At 43.0% G+C, this 24,037-nt stretch overlaps 1 protein-coding gene across 3 annotated transcripts in view; it reads left to right on the top strand.

Moving 5' to 3' along the window:
* Nucleotides 1-22,889: 22,889 nt before the first annotated feature.
* LOC131907375 (solute carrier family 2, facilitated glucose transporter member 3) overlaps nt 22,890-24,037 on the top strand; it is a 64,006-nt gene continuing 62,858 nt past the window's right edge. The window contains exon 1 of one of the 3 annotated variants that reach the window (XM_059258540.1): nt 22,890-23,025. The gene's annotated coding sequence lies outside the window, so the exon portion shown is untranslated. Of the gene's footprint in view, nt 23,026-23,188; nt 23,326-24,037 lie in introns of those variants that run through there. The other 2 variants (XM_059258538.1, XM_059258541.1) reach the window with 2 other exon arrangements.

Here is a 24,037-nt window from a genome sequence, read left to right as displayed (position 1 = left end):
TGAAAGGATAGACGAGCTTGTTATAGAGAAATAAGCAGCGGGAGATGGGGTATCGTGTTAGCTCCCGCTGTGTAAACTTGTGCAAGGCCCTTGTTTCTGGAGTCCTAGGCACCGAAGAGGGGACTTGGATACTCTGGCCTGACTACTAATATGGATGTCGCAGGATGTCCCAAAGGAAACGATTTGTGTGGAGATGCTCTTTAAAACCGTACAATATACAAAGGGTACAAAGTAGGATTATTAATTTCCCCTTGACATGCCTATAAAATATTTTTGACCTTTGTGCTAAAATCAAGTGACATTCCTATAAAACATTTTATCCTGAGTGCCACAGCGGGCATAGAATGTTCTCCCAACACTCCTCTACTCCTTACAGAATAATTTCCATTGCAGGGCAGGAAATACTGCCAGGGTAGCCCTTCTCCACTTCTACCCCTCCAGTCACGCTATTCCAGTACAAACTCTTACACATTTCACCCTCGGGCTTATTTTTCTCCAACTGTGTTTTTATATAAAACAAGGGGGAAAAAAACCCTCAAAAACTATTCATTTGCTATTTGAATTGCTCGAAAAGATTACAGTTTGATAACTACCCTTAGATAGTAATGCCATTTGTCTTCTGGCTAAATGTGTGCTACTGCAATTAAGTTCTAGGTATATACAATTACATTACACATACAATGTGCAGGCATTAAGCCTTCGTACTTCCCATGTGTTATCACATTGGATTCTTCTAGCAATTACATACAGCACTGTTATTATGCCTTTTAGAGGGTAACTATGGCTTGAAGATACTGTGTCTGAGTTCACATAATTCACACCATTACATAATTAGTACTATTTTAAGCCAGGTATTAAATCCAAATGACCTCAGAACCAGGTTCTGAACCTCTAGTATATCCTTGGCTTGAACTGTGAAAACATAAATCATTCTCGAATTGTCAGGAGTGAAGCCCAACACAACTGTTCCCCTCCCCACACCTCCAATGTCCAGTTTAAAGATGCATGTCCTCCAGCATGGGGGCGCCCACCTGTGATCACAGAGGAGGGTCTTGAGTTCAAGGCCAACTTGCCTCCCTTATAAGACCCTGTCTTTAAAAGGAGAAGAGGAGGCTACAGTTATAGCTCGGTTGGTAGAGTGCTTGCCTTACAAGCGTGAGTCCCTGGGCTCCATTCCTAGCACCACAAAAGCATAAACCCTATATGGTGGCAAGTACCTATAGTCCCAACACTGGGGAGGAGAGACCAGGAAGATCAGGAGTTCAAGGTCAGCCTACACTACTAACCAGTTGGGAGAGAGAGGTTGTTATAAGACAGGTCTCACATAGCCGGGCCTGGCCTCAAACTCACTGTGTAGTAAAGGATGACTAAACTTCTGGTCCTGGCCAGGCAGTGATGTTACACATTTTTATTCCCAGCACTTGGGAGGCAGAGGCAGATGGGTCTCTGAGTTCAAGGAAAGCCTAGTCTACAGAGTGAGTTCCAGGATAGCCAAAGCTACACAGAGAAACCCTGTCTTGAAAAACCAAGAAAAGAAAAAAAAAAAAAATCTTTAAGATTCTGATCCTGGGCTGAAGAGTTGGCTCAGCAGTTAAGAGCACCTGCTCTTCCAGAGGACCCAGGTTCAATTCCCAGCACCTGCATGGGAGTTCACAACCATCTGTAACACCAGTCCCAGGGGAACTGATGATACCCTCTTCTGACCTGCATAGTTACAAGGCACACACATGCACATACATACATGCAGGCAAAGCAGTCATATACGTAAAAAATAATAAAAGAAATAAATAAATAAAATTTAAACTCCTGATCCTCCTGTCTCCCCCTGCCCAAGTGCTGGGATTACAGGCCTGTGGGCACAGTTGCTCTGGTGATGGTAGTTTTGTTTTATTTTGTTTCAAGATAACTTTTTTATTTATATTTTAGTTTTTTGTTTGTTTGGGTTTTTTTTTGTTTTGTTTTGTTTTGTTTTTCGAGACAGGGTTTCTCTGTGTAGTTTTGGTGCCTGTCCTGGATCTCGATCTGTAGACCAGGCTAGCCTCCAACTCACAGAGATTCTCCTGGCTCTGCTTCCTGAGTGCTGGAATTAAAAGCATGTGTCACCACCGCCCAGCTTTATGTTTTAGTTTTCAATTATATATCTCTGTGTGGGGTACAAGTGTTCTTGGAGGGCAGAAGAGGATATGGAATCCCCTGGAGCTGGAGTAATGGCGGGTGTGAGATATCTGATTGTGGATGCTGGGAACCCAGCTCGGCTCCTTGGCAAGAGCAGGACTGCCTTTAACCGCCTAGCATCTCCCCAGCCCACACGTCCAGTTTTAGGTGGCACTGAAGCAAGCGTCCTACCAACTGAGCTACATGAGATGCTCTCTGCAACAGACCAAGACAGCTGGACGTGGTGGCCCACATCTATAACCCCCAGTGTCCTACCAACTGAGCTACATGAGATGCTCTCTGCAACAGACCAAGACAGCTGGACGTGGTGGCCCACATCTATAATCCCCAGCACTTCTAAGGCTGAGACAGGAGGATTGCCCACAGTTTGAGGCTAGCCCAAGCTACACAGTGAATTCCAGGCTCAGCCTGGGCTTCAGAATCAGAATGTATCTACAAATCTTTCTGGGTCTGTGTTGGATGGTTTCTTTAATTTCCTAACATCACATTTGCAGGGCAGCGGTTAGAGTTAGAAGTAATATAAAATGGAAAGGCTAGGGTATGGAGACACATGGTTAACAGAGCATACGGTTCTCACAGAGGACCAGAGTTTGGATCCCAGCACCCGTGTCCAGCGCTCACAACTGCCAGTAACGCCAGAGGAATCAGGCACCTCTAAGGGCACAGGCACTCATGTGCAAGACCCACACACGTTTACAAAATTGAATTTTAAATAAAAATCCTTTTTTTAATGGAAAAATTAAAGATTAAAATTTCTTAAAAATTTGAAAAAATAAAAAAGCTCAACTATTGTTCATATATACAAGATGTTGGCTGTAGCATTTTTATAGAAGCAAATAAAAAAGAACTTATAGTAAATCTACATAATAGAATATTGTTTGGCATTAAAAAGAGTAATTTTATTTAATTCTATGTGAGCCCAAATAAACCCTTCCAAAAAATAAAGAGTAATTATATTTAATTCTGGAAATAAAATGGTTCAGTTGTTTTTATTTTTATATGTCATCATTTAGCCCATGCCTCCCAGGTGCTGGGATTAAAAGCCTGAACCACCACACCTGGCTATAGCATCATTTAAATATATATACCATTTTGCCTTGGGTATGATAACTTTAGCCAGTCATTTTTATGTCTGTATTTGAATAAGAAAATTACATTTCAAAAGTCGGAGAGATGGATCAGCAGTTAAGAACATTTCTCTTGCCGAGGTCCTGGGTTCAGTTCCCAGCACCCACGTAGCAGCTCACAACACTCTGTAACCCCAGTTCTGGGAGATCCCACACTCTGCTCTCCTCAGGCCCTTACGTGCGCATAGTGCACATACTTACACTCAGGCACACACACATATACATAAACTTTTTTTTTTTTTTTTTTTAGTTTTTTCTGGAACTCACTCTCACTTTGTAGACCAGGCTGGCCTTGAACTCACAGAGATCCGCCTGCTTCTGCCTCCCCAGTGCTGGGATTAAAGACATGCGCCTCCACTGCCCGGCTCATTTTTTTTTTAATAAAATTATGTTATAATAGTTTGCCTAATATGATCAAATAATGTGTTTTAAAAAAATATGTAACTGGGGCTGGAGAGACGGCTCAGCGGTTAAGAGCACTTTCTAGAGATCCTGACTGAGTTCAATTCCCAGCAACCACTTGGTGGCTCACAACCATCTATAATGGGATTCGATGCCCTCTTCTGACATGCAGGCATACATGCAAGTAGAGCACTAACATACATAAAATACATAAATAAATAAATCTTAAATAAATAAAAATATGTGTTTGAACAAAAATGACACCAAGAGGCGCGCCAATGTGGAAGGGGCAAAGCTCCGCGGCCTCAGCCGTGGACAAAGAACTGTAAGCCACAAAGGAACGCTGAGGGTGGTGGTCGTCCCGAGGAAGAGTGCAGGGACTGCTTATCCAATACCAAATGATCAGCCCCGAAAACACGGACATGCGAGTGACCGCTTACGGACCATGCTGTATTTAGGAGTGTGTGTGTGTGTGTGTGTGTGTGTGTGTGTGTGTGTGTGTGTGTGACAACAAAGAAAAAGAGGCCATAAATTTAAAAGAGCTGGGGGAGGAGGATTGCACATGGGAGCCTTAGAAGGGAGGGAAGGGAGCGGGGAAATGATGTGTATTTAATGGAATTCCATTATCTTTAAAGGATTTTTTTAATGTGTATTGGAATACTTAGGCCTGAAATGCTTGAAATTTGTCTCAAAATAATCGTGATCAAGGAGACATGTATAGATGATAAAACATTGGCCAAATATTGCTTATTACATTTAAAAATAGTGAGTTCCAGGACAAGGTTACACAGAGAAATCCTGTCGCAAAAAACAAATATATAACTAGATAGATGATAGATAGATAGATGGATGGATGGATGGATGGATGGACGGACGGACAGACAGACAGATAGATAGATGGATGGATGGATAATTTTCAGGCTGGAGAGATGTTTAAGAATGAGCACTGCTCTTGCAGAGGACCCAAATTGGGTTCCCAGCACCCAAGTCCAGCTTCGCACAACCAAGACAACTTGGCTCTAGGAGCTCTGGACTTCTCTTGGTGGTGGTGGGGGGGGGGCCTTACAGTCACACGTGTACCTACCCCCCTGCCGTGTGCACACACATTAACAAGATTAAAAATAGAGTTAGGGCTGCAGAGATGGCTCAGCCGTTAAGAGCTTCTGTTGCTCCTGCAGAGGGCCCCACTGGGTTCCACATTGACATCCATTCTACAACTGCCTGTATCTCCTGGTTCCAGGGGACCTAACTCCCTCTTCTGACCCTGCTGGCTCCCGTATGCATGTAATGCGAATACATACACATACACAAAAATAAATATTAATAAAAATAAGATCTTAAGAATTCACTCTCTCGGCCGGGCGGTGGTGGCGCACGCCTTTAATCCCAGCACTCGGGAGGCAGAGCCAGGCGGATTTCTGTGAGTTCGAGGCCAGCCTGGGCTACCAAGTGAGTTCCAGGAGAGGCGCAAAGCTACACAGAGAAACCCTGTCTCGAAAAACCAAAAAAAAAAAAAAAAAAAAAAAAAAAAAAAAAAAAAAAAAAAAAAGAATTCACTCTCTCTACTTTTGTGTTTTGAAATTTTACAACAGAGCTTTAAAAAAATACTACAAATAAATGCTAAATATAAGGTGTTTACTATCATGTTTTGTGGATATACTGTTGCCTAATATCTGCACCTTTCATTTACACATCTTTTAATAAACCAAATCCAGAAAGCAGCAAATTTTCATCCATTTTACAAAAGTCTTTGAGATATTACCACCTTCGCTCTTAAGCTCCCTCTAGGAACCCTTGGTCAACCACAAGGGGTAGGCTGCAGCCACTAGACTCCGGGTTCCTGCTTCCTTTGGTGACTGTCATCCGGGGCGGGGGGTGGAGGGGTGAGGGTGGGGGAATAGAACAAAAACAAATGATTCATCTATATGTCCATCAGACAAAATTCGAGTTCCCGTTTGCACATCAAAAAGCAAGGGAAAAAAAACCCTGCCACTTAAAGCTGTAGCCCCTGGAAAAAAGAACGCAAGTGATTAAATGATAAAAAGTTCTCTGCGTAGTTTCCATCTGCTTTTCATGACTTTTTTCTTTTTCAGCTTATACATTCATTTTTACATCCTGGCTAATTCTCTAAACTATGTGGAGAAGCCAGGCTCGTAGCGGGAGACGTGAGCAAGCGGGTGGAGCGAGGCTGGAGGCGGGAGCCGCACAGCCAGGGAGGCCCAGGCACGCGTCTGTTCCACCTTAAGAGGCGCCCGCCTCTCCCCGCCAGCAAGCTCTCGGCTCCGCCCACCCCGGTGTCAGCCCGGCCCGGAACGAAGGCGAAGGCGAAGGCGAGGAGGGAGGAGAGCCGCGGCGAATGGAAAGATCCGCGCCCCCGGCTGCGGGCCGCACGCCCCGGGCTGGGAGCGGAGCGGGCTCGGGGGTGGGCCCGCGAGCCACTGCAAGGCGGGCTGGGACGGGGACCGCGGGGCCACCCCGGGTGGGCGCCAGGGAGCCGAACTGCATCCGAGCTGGACCCGGAGGCGGGCAGCACGGACCGTAGAAAGTGGAAACTTTCCTGGTCCCAGACGCACCGCGTCAAGGAATTTCCAAAAGAGGGGCAAGAGGTCCGTGCCTCGCCTTCGTCCTGATTGGTGGGGTTGACGATGGGCTGGGCCCCGGGGTGCTCGAGGATTGGCCATGTCGGTAGTCCATCACGGGATGACGCAGGTAAAGGGTGGCCATTTGGGGAGGAAGTGAATATTATTTTGGTACCTCCTTCCCCAGCTACTGATTGGTGGAGGTTTGCAGTGATGTAAAACAGGGCATAAAAATGTCTGCTAAAGATACGGGCCTATTGGCCGGGCTCTCAGGGAGGAATTCTAGGGCGGACTGTGCAGAGCCAGCCGACGCTGTTTTTGTAGGGAAGGACCAAGTGGTTTGACACCCGGAAATGAGTTAGGAAGGGAACTCAGGGAAAGCGAGGGAAACCCGCGCACCTACTTTGCCCTCACACAAGGTCATTTCCTGCATGGGATCGATAGTTTCCTGTTTACTTACTCCGGAGGGAACGTGTACGCTGGCTTCCTGGAATATACCCGATATTCAGACTCGACTTTTGAGCCCAGACTTGCCTTTTAGAGTACCAACGAGAATGAATGAGATGGAGAAAGGGGAAAGCATGGGATTTATCTCTGTATATAGAGAAAGATCATGAAAATAGAGTAGGGCTGGAGGCAAGAAGTCATTCTCGACTACATGGAGAGTGAGAAGCAAGTCCGGACTAAATTAGACGCAGAGTGGGTTGAGGGATGAAAGGGGAAATAACCTAGCGTGGTGACTCACGCCTTAAATACTGGCACTTGGGAGACAGGCAGGCGAATCTATGAATTTGAGGCCAGCCTGGTCTACATAGTGTGTTCCTGGACAGCCAGAGCTACAAAATTAGACGCAAATAAAATAAAGTAAAGATTGGTCTGAAAAAAAGGGTTACTCCGAAGCTTGTCTGCATGGGCACTGCATTTTACTCTCCTGTGCCCAGGGACAGGCAGTGAATACACAGTAGATGGTGACCACTTGCTGGAGTGAGAAGACAAAGAATGGGGGGAAAATATTGTTTTTAAAGGTATCTTTGCCTATTTTAGGATTTTTTATTTGGCTTGGTTTTAGTTTTTTGGAGACAGAGTTTCTCTGTGTAACATTGCTGGCTGCCATAGAACTCGATTTGTAGACCAGGCTGGCCTCAAACTCACAGAGATTCCCCCTGCCCTTGGCTCCTAGGATTAAAGGCGAGCGCCACCGTCTGGCTATGACACACACACCCCGCCGCCCCCCTCCTTTTTTTCTCATTTAACCACCCAGGTTAATTCAGCCATAACTTCAGAAATGGATCTCCTTGCTGGGAAGCTGTCAGCCTAGGAAAGTGCTCCTGGCTTGTTTAGTTTTCGTGGAAACAGTGCCCTGTAGCCCACTAGTCTGATCTCACTGTGTAGGGGAGGCTGTGTAGTCAAGGATGCTCTCATCATCAGGTTGCTACCTCCCTAGTCCTGGCATTACAGGCCCGGTACCTCTCACTGTCCCTCGTATATGAAGTCCTGGGGATGAGACTCAAGGCTTTAAGCATGCTAGACAAGCACTTTACCAATCCAGTCTCCACTGGTTTGGGTTTGGGTTTTCCTTAATACCCAGGAGCCTTTAAAATTTGAACAAGATGGCCCCTCGAGCTACTTCCTGAAAAATGGAAGTTACAATATTATGAAAAAGCTATCCTCTACAGACAGTAAGTGAAAAATAAGTACATTTAACCTACAACCCAAGTGAGGATAGAAGCTAAGAAGAACTTAGAATTTGGGAATATTGAGAAAAGTATCCATGCTATAATATGGAGTCATTTGCCTCCCAGCACAAATGTACACTTTTTTTTTCTGGTCCAAAGTTTTCTTAGAGCTATAATTCAGGCATGCTTTAACATTGTCTAAAAACTGCACTGTTTAAAATATAACTAGGGGCGTAGCTCTATGATGCAGTGTTTGACTGGCCTGGGAAAGGGTCTGGACGGTCCCCAACACCACAAACTAATAGTAATAATGAGTAAATGTTACAGAACCATGCTTCATCATTCCTCCACAGAACACTCCAAGGGCTATTAGCCAACAGTCTACAACTGACATTTTCTACTTTTCCAAAGAGAGCTCATATTTGCATGATTCTTCTGGAATCTTCTAAGTGCAGGTGGTTTCAAAGTTATATACTGGGGCTGGGGGAGAGAGCTCAGTCAGTGAAATGTTTGCCTCAAAAACATGAGGTCTGAGTTTGATACCCAGAATCCACAATAAAAACCAGGCAAAATACTTACAATCCCAGTGCCTATAAACATGTACATGCATTACAAAACAAGAGTGTATACCAGACTTTACTTTAGCATCATTCTGGTAGTAGTTTAGGACACATTTAGTTATTTGTGAAATGATTATGAGGCTATAAATAAGTATGGCACATGTTTATATCAATAGGGGAGGAAAATGTTGGATTTTTCAAAAATTTTAAGTTCTTAAGAATATGTACTTTATTCCTAGTGATGGTTAAATAAATCATGCAAAACAAAAACTTTTTGTTTAATAATAAATAAACTTATCATAATCACTTTCCCTTTGATTATATTGTAACTAATTATATTAATTAATTATACTAATTAATTATATATTGATTATAATATATATTGGATATATATTATACCCAATAAGCCAAAGTAGAAATTTTTGGAAATGTCAGGGGGCAGCAATGTTGGCAATCCAGAGCCAAGAACCAAATGTGAGAGGATTGTTCCTACTCATAAATCCAAGTCCCTCAACATGGGCAGTATTGTTTTCATTCTCCGGTGGCACTGAAAAGCTAGCCACAGGATCCTGAGCCGGCTAGATGAGCATTCTACCACTGAGCCACACCCCTAGCCCACAGATAATTGATGGATAAGAACATGAGATCTTGGGCTGGGGAGATGGCTCAGTGGTTAAGAGCACTAGCTGATCTTCCAAAGGACCTGGGTTCAGTTCCCAGACCCACATGGCAATTTACAACTGTCTATAACTCCAGTTCCAGAGAATTTGATGCTCCCTTCTGGCCTGTGTGGGCACTGCATGCATGTGGTACACAAACATACAGGCAGGCAAAACACCTATACACATAAAATAAAAATAGCCAGGCGGTGGTGGCGCACGCCTTTAATCCCAGCACTTGGGAGGCAGAGGCAGGCGGATCTTTGTGAGTTCGAGGCCAGCCTGGTCTACAGAGCGAGATCCAGGAAAGGCGCAAAGCTACACAGAGAAACCCCTGTCTCGAAAACAACAACAATAATAATAATAAATTTAATTTAAAAATAAGAAGAACATGAGATCTTGAGTCAGCTAGAACCTTGGACTCTAGGAAAGCCCTTGGTCCCCTGAAACCCGGCTTCTTCCTCTTCTGAAACAATAATAATCGCCAGTATATCTGGAGATGAAAAAGCCAGCTATAAGACCTTAAAAGCCTAGGGGTGAAAGTAACACTGCAAAAAAAAAAAAAAAAAAAAAAAAAGTTCGAGACCCACCTGGTCTACAGAACGAGTTCCAGGGTTACACAGGGAAACCCTGTCTCAAAAACCAAAACAAAGCAAAAAGTGTCACTGCACTGAGTATTTACGGGGAGGCCTGTGAGGGAGGTTGGGGGAAGCCTAAGCGACTGTACTTGCCTGTGTCTTACATTTGGCGGAGTAGGCTGCAGTGAACAGAAAGGGCCTGACATAGAAAAGGCTTTTTATACGGGGACTTGGGTGCTTACAAGGTTGTCGGAAGTGCTGCAGCATCTTGGAAATGGCTCCAAGAATGCAGCTACTAAAGTCATCTACCAGGGAAGCTGGAAGGGCGAGGAATCGGCACAGTGTTGCGGACATCGGTAACTTGATGAGCACACTGCTGTGCTGTGATCCAGGACACAGGAAGGCAACACTCTGCCTTGACAGCCAGCTGTGCCCAGGGAGTGAGTACTAGCGATTAGGTCCTGAGATGCTAGACAAAGCCAGACTGTTCCAGGACCACTCTGCCTAGCCAAAGGTGCCTTATTTTACTTTCTGTGTCTATTAAGTATGCCAGTTATCAGCAGATCATAATTTATAGCTAAAAATCCTAGCTTCCATTATAATTTTCCCCAATAATTCCAATAAGCAGTTACTGAAATTATTCAGCACCTGCTTTGTGCCGAACTGAGATACTTCAGCAGCTGGAAGACACCTCAGGGTCAGTTCCTGCTACCAAAACCAACTGACCCAAGGTTGCCAGGACTATTCTGTACTTAGCAATAAAGAGCCACTCCTCGCTTCTAAAGAAACTGCTAACAAGAACCACATGAGAGCCCAGCATGATGGCACACACCCAGTTCTTGGGAGGTGGAGGCAAGGATGACCTCGGATACCTGATCCTCCTGCCTCTGCCTCAGAAGTGCTAGATCCCGGATGTATGCCACCACACCTGGCCTTTAGGTTTCTTCTGTCTCACTTTTCCCCACCTTCCTTTCAGATAAACTATTCTGGACTTTCCCTAACAATTAGCCGTATCACGGGCTAGAGGGGTGGTTAGAAGGTTAAGAGCACTTACTGCTCTTTTTTCTTTAAAGATAGATGACTTTTTTTGACATATATATGTACATATGTATGTGTGTGTGTGTGTGTGTGTGCATGCTCTAGCTGCATGTATGCCTTTATGGCAGAAGAGGGCATCAGATCCCACTTAGGGACGGTTGTGAGCCACCATGTGGTTGCTGGGAATTGAACTTAGGACCCCATTTCTCCAACCCGCACTTACTGCTCTTGAAGTGGACTCTGATTCGTTTCTCAGCGCCCACAAGGCTAGTCATAATCTCCTGTAACTCCAGTTCCACGGGATCCAATGCTGTTTTTGATGTCTTCAGGCTTCTGCCTGCCTGTGGTGCACATAAGTACACTGAGGCACACACACATACACATAAAAATAAATATGTATTTAATTAACCATATCAAAGACTCCTCCCAAGCAATGACTCTTATGTTTAGATCACCTCCTAATCTATGCATTCTCAGAAGGCAGAGAGATATCGTTCAAAGTACCCACAGTATTTACTAGTGGTTTATAACAGTGATTCTAAAGTGAATGTCTGCTGAACTGAAATTGAGAGGAATGTATCCAAATTAATAATTCAGCCTTTTCTTGCCTTGAAAAAAAAAACAAAAAAAACAAATAAAACATTATTGTTTATTTTGAAACAGGGTCTCACTGTGTAGCCCTGGCTGCCTTGGAGCTTGTTCTATAGACCAGGCTGACCTCAAACTCCCAGAGATCCGCCTCTCTCTACCTCACAAGTGCGGTTGCCTGTGGAGGTGAGAAGCACTGAAGCCATCAGAGCCTTGTGGAGCTGGAGGTACACACAGGTTTGTACCGCACAGTTTGGGTGTTGGGAATCAAACTTGGGTCCTTTGCAAGAGCAGAACACATTGTTAATCACTGAACCGTCTCTCCAATTCCACTAAAAGAAAAACTTTTGTTTGTTTTGTTTATTTCTGAGACAGGGTTTCTCTGTACAGCTCTGGCTGTCCTGGAACTCCCTTTGTAGACCAGGCTGGCCTTGAACTCACAGAGATCTTCCTGCCTCTGCCTCCCGAGTGCTGGGACTAAAGAAGTGTGCCACCACAGCCTGACTGTGTGTGTGTGTGTGTGTGTGTGTGTGTGTGTGTGTGTGTACACGTATGTGGGCTTTTGAGATAGTGTTTCTCTGTGTAGCCTCTCAAGTGCTGAGGTTACCTAAAAACCTGTTAAAGCACAAGGAGCCAAGAGGAAGGAGACCAAGAAAAGGGGGAGGTGGCCCAAGAAGGGTAAAGAGGGAGCATGAATATAAGCAAAGCACAATGATGTATATGTTTGAAAATATCCTAAGGAAACCCATAGTTTTGTATGCTAATTAAAAAGTAAACAAGCAAAAAAAAAAAAAAGTAAACAAGCAATAACAGGGCTCATTATGTGAAGGTGCTTGCCACTAAACCTGACAACCCGAGTTTAAACCCCAGGACCCATATGATAGGAGAGAAATGACTCCTGAAAGTTGTCCTCTGACCTCCATATCCATATAATGCCACCTATGCACACATGTGCTCACACAGACATAAATGTAATTAAAAAAGAAAAATTAGGGGAGCCAGGTATAGTAGTACATGCCTTTAAATCCAGCACTCAGGAGTCAGAGATAGGCAGATCTCTGTGACTTTGAGGCTAGCCTATTCTACATGGAGAGTTCCTGGCCATTGAGGCCCACATAGAGAGATCCTGTCTCAAAAATAAGATAATTAGGGAATTGGAGAGATGACTCCGAGGTTGAAAGCACTTGCTGCTCTTGCAGAGGACTAGAGGACACTTTCCAGACCCCACATGTCAACTCACAACTAGTTGTGACTCCTATGCTAGGAGATCTGACACCCTCTTCTAGCCTCCTTGGACGTCAGACATGCATGTGGTACACATACACATAGGCAAGTAAATATTCATAAATAAATAAATAAATAAATAAATAAATAAATAAATAGTGCCTGGCAGTAGCGGTGCATGCTTTTAATCCCAGTGCTCAGAGGCAGAAGGAAGAGGCCAACCTGGTCTACAGAGCAAGTTCTAGGACAGCCGGGGCTACACAGAGAAACCTTGTCTAGGAAAAAAAAATGTAGAGGGAGCTGGAGAGATGGCTCAGCAGCTAAGAGCACTTCCTGCTTTTGCAGAAGGCCAAGTGCAGCTCTCAGTGCCCACATGTGCCAGCTCACAACTGCCTTTAGCTCTAGCTCCATGAGGATCTGATGACACCTCTGTCCTCTGAAGGTACCTACATTCACATGCACACACCCACTCCGACACATACATACACTCATGTATACACACACCCATACACACATACACTCACATGCACACACCCCACTGTAGCACGAATCCTAATTGGTCTTAATAATAAAAACCCAGAGCCAGATATTAGAGTAAAAGCTGAAAGGTAAGAGAGAAAAAGGATAACTGCACCAGAACCTTGACATCCAAATTGGCCTCTTCAGGAGGTAAATGTTCTGCTTTTCGGGATTGGAATGTTATCTCAGACAAAACAGAGTGCAAGATGGGTTGAATGTATAGGACCAGAAGGACAGAGGAAAATTAAAGCCATATGTTGTCAATATAGCAATGAACTTATGGGGATGTGATTTCTTACAGCAGTGGAATAGCCAGATTAACATTCCTCCAATCTCAGGAACAAAGCATAAACTAACATATGTTTCTGGGGGAAAATGTTAGAAAATATTATAAAAAAAAACAGTCACCAACCATTCAGGTTGTACAAGAAGAGGGTATAACAGCTGCTGATCTTTCAAAAGCACCAACAGCGTCGGGCGGTGGTGGCGCATGCCTTTAATCCCAGCACTCGGGAGGCAGAGCCAGGCAGATCTCTGTGAGTTCGAGGCCAGCCTGGGCTACCAAGTGAGTTCCAGAAGAGGCACAAAGCTACACAGAGAAACCCTGTCTCGAAAAACCAAAAAAAAAAAAAAAAGCACCAACAGCTCTACCTTTAAAATGGTTAAAAGACGAACCTGTCTGGGTGGAACAATGGCCTTTGATATCAGAGAAACTGTAGGCCTTGGAACAGCTGGTAAAGGAGCAGCTAAATGCTCAGGATATTGAAGAATCAACAGCCCTTGGAGTTGTCCTGTATTTGTTATTAAAAATAAATCTAGAAAATGGAGAATGGTAACAGATCTAAGAGCTGTTAATAAGGTGATTCAGCCAGTGGGTTCTCTACAGTCTGGAATTCCTTTCCCTTCTCTGTTACCTAAAAAGTGGCCTCTTATAATTATCGATTTAAAAGACTGTTTCTTCACTATACCTTTACAAGAAAAAGACAGAAAAATTTGCCCTCACAGTGCCTACTTATAATAATTCTCAGCCTGTTAAGAGATATCAATGGAGAATTCTCCCACAGGGAATGTTAACTAGCCCCACCCTGCGCCCATATTTTGTATGACAATTGTTGGAAATGATACATAAGCGATTTCCTCAGTCTATAGTTCACCATTATATGGACAGCATCTTACTAGCTAGTTCAAATATAGATACTTTAGAGAAAATGTTTGAAGGAGTAAAGAAAAGTTTGCCTTGTTGGAGATTACAAATTGCTCCTGAAAAGATACAAAGAGGAGAGTCTATTAATTATTTAGGATATAAAATACGCCTACAAAAACAAGACCCCAGAAGGTACAAATTAGGAGAGATCAATTAGGGACTCTTAATGACTTTCAAAGATTGCTAGGAGACATTTCCTATTGGAATAGACAATCAAGAACTGACTAACTTGTTCAAAACTTTAAATGGTGACAAGGACTCAAATAGTCCAAGAGAATTATCAGCTAAAGCTGACAAAGAATTGGCTTTGGTGGAAAAGAAATTACAGGATGCACATGTGGATGGTTTGGATCCAGAGCTTGATTGCATTCTGCTTATTTTACCCTCTATACATTCTCCTACAGGAATATTAATGCAGGGCGAAGATAATATCTTAGAATGGATCTTTTTACCACATAAATAGAGTAAAAAATTAAAAACTTATGTGAAAAAGGTCTCTGTGTTTCTTCTAAAAGGAAAATTGAGACGTCATCAATTAGCAGGAATAGACCAGCAAAAATTGTAGTACCTTTTACTAATGATGAAATTGACAGATATGGGCAGAAAGTGAACCTTGGCAAAGAACTGCAGTAATTTTTTTGGAGAGGTTAACAACAAATATTACAAAAGCAAGAGAATTCAATTTATAAAGAGAACTAACTCAATCCTTCTTCACATTGTACGAAGTACACCAATATCTGGAGCCCCTACATTCTATGCTGATGCAAATAAATCAGGAAAGGCAGGTTACAAATCAGTAAATTAAGTAAAGTGGCTCAAAACCCTCATGATTCTGTCCAAAAGTCAGAATTATATGGTATTCTGATGTTATTAATGGATGTTACAGAACTTCTTAACATAGTTACTGACTCAGTATGCAGAAAGAATTGTTTTACACATTGAAATTGCTGAATTTATTCCTGATGAGTCGGAATTAACTTCATTACTTATTCAGTTACAAGAAATAATCAGGTATAGGAATCATCCCTTATATATAACACACATCCAATCCTATACAGGTCTGCCAGGCCCTCTAGCACAAGGTAATGAAGAAATTGATCAACTATAGATAGGAAATGTGCTGGAGGCCTCAGAATTTCATAAAAAACACCATGTCAAGCCGGGTGGTAGTGGTGGCACACGCCTGTAATCCCAGCACTCGGGAGGCAGAGGCACATGGATTTCTGTGAGTTTGAGGCCAACCTGGTCTACAGAGGGAGTTCCAGAACAGCCAATGCTACACAGAGAAACTCTGTCTCAGAAAATAATAAATGAATGAATAAATAAATAAATAAATAAATGGATAGATAGATAGATAGATAGATAGATAGATAGATAGATAGATAGATAGATAGATAAATAAACACTAAGTCAATAGTAAAAGTTTGAAAAAAGATTTTCCATCACTTGGCAACAAACCAAGAAAATTATAAGGAAATGTCCTACTTGGTTTTTGGTTTGTTTGGGGTTTTTTTGTTTGTTTTGTTTTTTGCTTTTTTTTGAGACAGGGTTTCTCTGTGTAGTTTTGGTGCCTGTCCTGGATCTGTAGACCAGGCTGGCCTCAAACTCACAGAGATCTACCTGGCTCTGCCTCCCACTGCTTTGAGTTCTGAAAAGGCTGATTCTGTAATCACATATTTGCTAGAAGTTATGGCCATCATGGGTATACCAGTACAAATTAAAACTGACAATGCTCCAGCATATATCTCTAGTAAAATGAAACAGTTTTTTGCTTATTACAATATAAACCATATTACAAGTATACCACATAATCCTACAGGCCAAGCTGTCATAGAAAGATCAAATCAAACTCTAAAGGATATGCTAATTAAACAGAAAGGGGTAATAAAGACCCCCAGAAAGAGATTGTATAATGCTTTATTAACTTTGAATTTTCTCGATGCTAATGAGCAAGGATCCACATCTGTGGAGAGACATTGGATAATAGAAAAAATTAAAGAATTAAATCAGCCTGTATACTTCAAAGATGTGTTGACCTCAGAATGAAACCAGGATATGTGTTACATTGGGGACAAGGTCTTGCTTTTGTTTCCTCAGGAGAAGAAAAGCTATGGATACCATCAAAATTGATAAAGGTTCAATTTGAACAAGAGAGACCTCTTAATTAGAATTAAATTCATCAACCAGCATGACAATCCAATTTAAATTAACATATATTATTAATAAATTCTTCTCATTTGACCAGATATAACTTGCCAAAAGAGAACCTCCCCAAAGTTTGGGTTGGGGTGGGGATTTGTTTTTGTCTTTCCAGGAGAATGAAGCAATCCAGCTAAGGAATCTGAAGACCACTAGACAAATGAGACATGTGAAGAAAAAGGACAAATAAATCATCCACAAAAAAAAGTCCAAGAAAAAGAGTAAATTGGCCTATTGCTATATCACATCTTCAACAGAATAAAATTTCATAAATCTTCCCAAATGTTTTTTTGGGGGGCTCTCCACAGACATGTAATGAAAATGGTCTTTTGTAGTCCCAGTCCAATTAAAGTTGGAGTGTGTCTCTCTCCTTCTCTAAACCCAACATGCTTGTTAAAGTAAAATCCAAAATCTCTGTCTCATGTCAGAAGAGCTACCTGATATGGGACAGAAGAAAAACCAAAATTAAAGGACTATTTTATTGCCACTAATTTCATAATCCTTTGGTTTTATCTTAACTCTTTAGAGCTTTTCTTAAAGTATGAATATTATCCCAAAATTTATAAGATTAATATACATATATTTTAAACTTTTGTCATATTAATGGTCATATAGAGTACTAACTAATTCTAGAAAAAGGCTTCATCTATCTTTCTGTAAATGTTTTTAGGTTTGAGTCTCTATCAGGTAACTAGGAATTAAGTTTTTGTACTCTGGATGAACATAACAAATATTGATCCCTTAACCTCTTTGAGATCTGCTGCATATGACATTTAAAATGTTTAAGTTTTCTGCAATGAACCATGACCATGCCTAACAGTGACCTTTGAAGTCTCCAAAAGGATGATGGGGCCCCACAATGACGATTCCACATCTACTGTGATAATGCCACTAAGCTGACAAACACCACCTAAAGATTGACTTTGGACTACAAACTGCTCAGGACAAACTTGAAGTGGCTACCTGAGATGATCCAGCCTCACAGACATGAGACAAGTCCTGCACTTTCCCATTACGCAGAGTCTAGGCAACAAATAATACAGTTAGCACTGCCAGGACTTGACAATTATCCAAATTTTTTCTTTTCAGGGTCCCCTAAAGATGCAGTTGCCCCCAGACAGCAGGAAGTAAATTTAAGAACATAACACCCACATTCCCAAGAGGTGGGGTGGGTGATTTTTGGTCATTCTATGGGTTATGGATATTTATCATTGTTTGGGGGGTTGGTTACAAGTTGTTATTGGTAATGGTCAGGAAAAAAAGCTGAACAAAGGATTTTAGATTCAAGGTTCTTGTTTTGAAAAGAAAAAGGGGGATATAGATATAATAGACTATAAGAGTATATTATTGAATCTACTCTGAAAAGAAACAGGGGTATAAAGAAATAGGATAAAAAGATAGATTATTGAATCTACATTTAAACTAAAAAAGCAACTACTAGTTTTAAATATTTTACATTGCTATGCATCTTTGTATATTGATACAAGGCTGAGATTTTTGTTAGAACATACTGTATATATATTTCTAATCTTGTTCAAGGTATTGTACCTATACATCTCATTTAACAATGTAATGCAAACTTCTAGTTCTTGAAACTTTTTTTTTTTTTTTTTGGTTTTTCAAGACAGGGTTTCTCAGGCTGAAGAGATGGCTCAGGGATTAAGAGCACTGGCTACTCTTACAGAGGTCCTGAGTTCAATTCCCAGCAACCACATGGTGGCTCACAACCATCTATAATAAGGTTTGGTGCCCTCTTCTGGCATGTATACATAATAAATAAATAAATCTTAAAAAAATAAAATAAGAGTGTGCTTGGGGCTGAAGAGATGGCTCAGTAGTTAAGAACACTTTTAATAAAAATTTAAAAAAGGGTTTCTCTGTATAGTTTTGGAGCCTGTCCTGGAACTCACTGTGTAAACCAGGCTGGGCTCGGCTTGAACTCACAGATATCTACCTGCCTCTGCCTCCCAAGTGCTGGGATTAAAGGCGTGGGCCACCACCACTTGGTGAAAGTTATTATTACCAACTATTTAGGATAATAAGGAAATGTAGGTTAGTAGTCACCTATTACAATCAAACTTGTGGTCATGTTAAGTATGTTTTCAAAGTCAATCAGAAATGTATTTTAGATAGGTCATCTTCAAACACTTCAGAGATTTACAGAATGTGGCACTTAATATGTTTAAATAACATAGATTCTTTTTTTTTATGACTATGAGACATGTCTGCTCCTAGCAGCACCAATCTCCTTCAGAGAAGATGATGGGCATCGAAGAAACTCCATATGGAGTTTACTTTCTTTGTGGCAAAAGTTAGCCACTGGGCAAGAAAGTGCCCTTGCCTCGACTGCTGACAGTATGCTGTCCAAAATGGACAAGCAGGACACAAAAGAAAGGACTGCTGAACCTTGCTAAGACAAAATAGGACAGCCCTTCAGAATATCCTACTTCACAGAAAAGTCTGTCAGATATGCTAGGCCTGTAGGCAGAAGATGGGTGCCCCAATGTTGGGTGAACCAAAGTTGGGAACCTTGGGTGATTGTCTAGGCAGCCAGCTGTTTCTGTCATTTCTCACATTTTTGGAAGTCGCTTGCTTGCACTTCCTGCTTACTCAGGTAATATTATTTCCTTCTTGAAACTCTGATGGAGTTGAAGACTTTATAGTTTTCCTTGTTACCAGATTCAGAAAAGAAATTCACCAAGGAAATGTAAAGTGTATGAGGTTGAGAGATATTAAGAGATAGTTTTGATAATGCAAGTTAGGATAGAAAGTGAGTTAGGTACTATGTTTTGGAATCACCAAGATAGGCTAGATATGGAGTATTTTTCTGTGTCAGTTGTTAATGGACTAGGCATTGTTGATGTGTTTATTGCTTGTATATATTGTATATAGTTATTGTACTTATTGTATATAGTTTTTCTTAGTTATAACCTTCTTTTTTTTTATTTTAGATAAAAAAGGGAAATGTAGTGATACTTTGTGTGTGCTCTAACAGATAAAGCTTGCCTGAAGATCAGAGGGCAAAGCCAGTCACTAGTTAGCTGTAGAGACCAAGCAAGGGTGGCACACACCTTTAACCCCAGCACTGGGGATTTTATGCCTTTGCTCCCAGTACTTGGGAGGCACAGACACAAGCCTTTAATCCCAGCACTAGGGAGGTTGAGACAGGAAGTGATATGGCTGGGCAGAGAGAGGAATATAAGGTGGGAGGAGACAGGAGCTCAGTCTTTTCAGCTGAGGAGTTGGTGAGGTGAGAGCTGGCTGTGGCTTATTCCTTTGTCTCTCTGATCTTCAGGCAAGCTTTATTTGTTAGAGCATACACAAAGTATCACCACACACCACTCAGACATACACATACACATAATCAAAAATATAGAATGTTATTTTAACTATGCAAAGATGTGTTATATTTGTTTATGTTGCTTTTGTTTAATGATGCAAGGGTGTTTAATTATGTAAAGACGTGTCGCAGCTGTTTCACCTTGCCTGCCTAAGCACCTGATTGGTCTAATAAAAAGCTGAATGGCCAATAGCTAGGCAGAGAAAGGATAGGCGGGGCTGGCAGGCAGAGAGAATGGATAGGAGGAGAAATCTAGGCTTGGGAGAAGAAGAGAAAGGAAGAACGAGAGGAAGGGGAGAGAATGAGCCCGGAACAGGAAATCAGGCAGACACCAGACAGACATAGAGAAGCAGTGAAAGTAAGATATACAGAAGTAAGAAAGGAGAACAAGGGAATCCGTGGCTGATATGTAGAACTGAATTGTATTGCAAAAAAAAAAAAAAAAAAAAAAAAAAAAAAAAAAAAAATTTTAACTGATGATTTAAAAAAAAAAAAAGAAGTAAGAAAGGTAAAAAGGGGGCTGGAGAGATGGCTTAGCGGTTAAGAGCACTGACTGCTCTTCCAAAGGACCCGGGTTCAGTTCCCAGCACCCATATGGCAGCTCACAACTGTCTGTAACTCCAGTTCCAGAGGACCAGGGGACCCTCACACAGACATGCACACAGACAAAATACCAATACACATAAAATAAAAAATAAATTATAAATTATAAAAAAAAAAAAAGGCAAAAAGCCCAGAGGCAAAAGGTAGATAAACAGAAACAGGTTAATTTAAGGGAAAAAGGCTGGCCAGAAACATGCCTAAGGTAGGCCAATCATTCAAAACTAGTAAGTAGTGGAGCGGTGGTGGTGCACACCTTTAGTCCCAGCACTCAGGAGGCAGAGGCAGATCTCTGAGTTCAAGGCCAGCCTGGTCTACAGAGTGAGTTCCAGGACAGCCAGGGCTGTTACACAGAGAAACCCTGTTTGGGAAAAGAAAAAAAAAAAAATGTATGTGTCTCTTGACTGAAATCTTTCTTTCAAGAACACAACAACCAAGGTTGGTGTGATGGTTAGGTAGGAAAAGGCACCTACTGCCCTGCCCAGTGATCTGAGTTCAATGTCCAGAACCCACATAGTGAGAAGAGAAAACCAGTTCCCACAAGTTGTCCTCTGACCTCCACGTTTCCACTGCCCTACAACATATATATATATATATATATATATATATATATATATATATATATATATATATATATATATGTGTGTGTGTGTAGCTAGAGTTTTCCTGCCTGGCCCACGGTCAGGGCAAATCTCTCTCACCCGCCAGTCCCACAGCCACTCAGACCCGATCAAATAAACACAGAGACTTATATTAGTTACAAACTGTATGGCCGTGGCAGGCTTCTTGCTAACTGTTCTTATATCTTAAATTAATCCATTTCCATTAATCTATACCTTGCCACATGGCTCGTGGCTTACCGGGATCTTCCCATGCGGCTTGTCATGGTGGCGGCTGGTAGTGTCTCCCTCTCAGCCTTCCACTTCCCAGAATTCTTTTCCTTGTCCCGCCTATACTTCCTGCCTAGCCAATGGCCAATCAGTGATTTATTTACTGACCAATCAGCAACACACTTGACATACAGACCATCCCACAGCATATATGTATATATATATATATACACACACACATATATATTGAAAATTTTTAAATAAGAGTCAAAGTCCTTGTAACAAACATTCTAACACCTATTTTTTTGGCTTGCAGATATTTAATTTTTGTTGAATATATACGTGAGACAGAATCACTGGGTGATATAATGTAGACCTATGTTCTGTTTAGATAAATACTGCCAGTTTTGCAAAGCAGGTTTTTATTTGTTTATTTGTTTACCATTTATCTGTGTATATACCCTTATAAACAATGTATGAACTAGATGTGATGGTTCATGCCTTTCATTCAGCACTGAGGCAGAAGACTACAACTACTTCAAGGCTAGTCTGCTTTACAGAGTGAGACCCTGTCTGAAAAAGCCAAAACCAGGGCTGGAGAGACGGCTCAGCTGTTAAGAGTGCTTGGTGATCTTCTGGAGGACCTGAGTTCGGTTCTCATCACTCAGACCAGACAACTCACAACTGCTTATAGCTCCAGATACAGGGGATCTGATTCACACATGTGGGGCAGGCACACACACACACACACACACACACACACACACACACACACACACAGAATTAAAAAAAAAATTTTTCCTGGAACTTGTGTAGACCAAGCTGGCCTTGAACTCACAGAGATCCACCTGACTCTGCCTCCCAAATGCTTGGGATAAAGGAGTGTACCACCACCGCTCTGCTCACAGAATAAATCTAAGGGGAAAAAAAAAAAAGCCAGGCATGATGGTAAATACCTGTAACCCTGGTATTCAGGACATGGGGGCAGGATGATCAGGAGTTTAAGGCAAACTTCAATTACACAGCGAGTTTGGGGCCAGCCTGGGCTACATAAAGTCCCTGTTTCCCCGCCCCCCAAAAAAAGCCAAAATAATGTATGAGAGTTCTATTCACCTCTGCTGTTTGGCACTCCTTTTTTTCCCCCTCCCAGACCCCTTCTCCAGTGTTTCAGCCTTCTGGTGCGTGCTTACTGGTGTATATAGCTTTAATTTGAAGTTCCCTAGTGATTTCCTCAGTTGTACACCTTTGCAAGTGTGGGTTTGTTCATTGCAAATACCCTTTCTGAGAAGTGCAACTCCAATCTTTATTTAAAAAAACAAAACAACAACAACAAAACCCCTGACAGCCCTTGCTCCTGGGCTCCGGGTCATTGCAAGCCTGGCCTTCCGCTTCCCAAACCTAGTGTATGATCTGCTGAGTTCTTGCCCGACACACCAACAGGGCAGTAGACCTTCAGGACACCGAAGCCCCAAACCCCCAGATTCCTTTCAGAGGCGAACGAACACATCGGTTTTGCAGGGTCCCCGTGCTCCTTTCGCTGGGACCTCTGTGCGCAGTCCCGGGGGGCGTGCAGGCGCGAGGGGCACCGGTATCTCTTAAAGCAGCAATGCCACCTCACTCTTAACGGCGGCGCGGAGGATGGCGGGGCCCAGGACGGTTACCCCGTGAAGGCTCGGGTCGCTCCCGAGGACCCCAGACTGCGGCTGGTCTGGTCGGTTGGTGGCCAGGTGAGGAGCAGGGCGCGGGCCGCGGCTTGCCACCCCGGAGGGGACCCTTGCCTCCCCGGTAGGTGGAGCGTGCGAGGCGGACGCAGCGAGCAGCGGGCGCCCGGCACGTTTTCCTCCGTCAACGGACCCTTCAGAACGGAAAGCCAGCCGGCGACGGCGCGGGGCTAACGGCTGAGGCTGCGGCGGTGGCGGTGGCGGTGGCAGCGGCGCTGTCACTCCGGCGCGGCGCCCGGGGCAGAGCGGGGCCGCGACGCAAGCGGTTGGGCGGAGCTCGGCGCCGGGCCGCTGCGGGGATGGTGGGTGAGAGGCGGGAGGAGGTCGCCGTGGGTGGAGGGTGGAGGCTGCTCTGGGGGTCGCCCCCATCGGTGTTCACTGAGCACCTACTGCATCCCCCCGGGCCCTCAGCCAAGCACACTGCCAAACGCCCCGCCCTCCTGCACTCAGCATCCTAAGCCAGACAGATGGGGAGCACAGATCATAGCGGGAATTTTTGTAAGTGGGGAGGGAAATTACAGCCTTGGCCATGCCAGGAAGGAGCTACACCGCTGAGCTACATCCCCAGCCTTGTTGCTTTTTGAGACAGAGTTTCTCTGTGGCCTTGAACTCCCTTCTAGCCCAGGCTGGATTGGAACTTTAGATCCTCCTGCATCAGGCTCCAGAGTACCTAAAATTACAGACCTGTGCCGTCAGACCTGTAAATCTTCTTAAGGGAAATGTAATGGAGTGAAGGAATCAGGATAAGACTGTAAAGTCAAGTGCGGGGTAGAGAGAGTGGTTTGTCTGAGATGGCCTTATTGAGAGTAATTTCACAAAGACCTCAGAGCGAGGAGCCTCAAGTGGATCCAAGCAGAGCTGGACTTCAGACAGGGAACCGTGTTAGCCGTGAAAGACGCCTGCAAGGGTCTGAAGCCAGAGGCAAACTGTCTTTTTCCCAGCAAACTATGTGTGGGTTATTCAGTCATCAAGTAACTTATTCCTAAGTGTTTGAGACAGGACGGAAAGCCAGCTGCCC

The sequence above is a fragment of the Peromyscus eremicus genome, chromosome 3 (assembly GCF_949786415.1).
Source record: "Peromyscus eremicus chromosome 3, PerEre_H2_v1, whole genome shotgun sequence".
Lineage (NCBI taxonomy): Eukaryota > Metazoa > Chordata > Mammalia > Rodentia > Cricetidae > Peromyscus > Peromyscus eremicus.
Note: the sequence above shows the minus strand (reverse complement) of the source record. Positions and strands in the feature narration are given on the sequence as shown.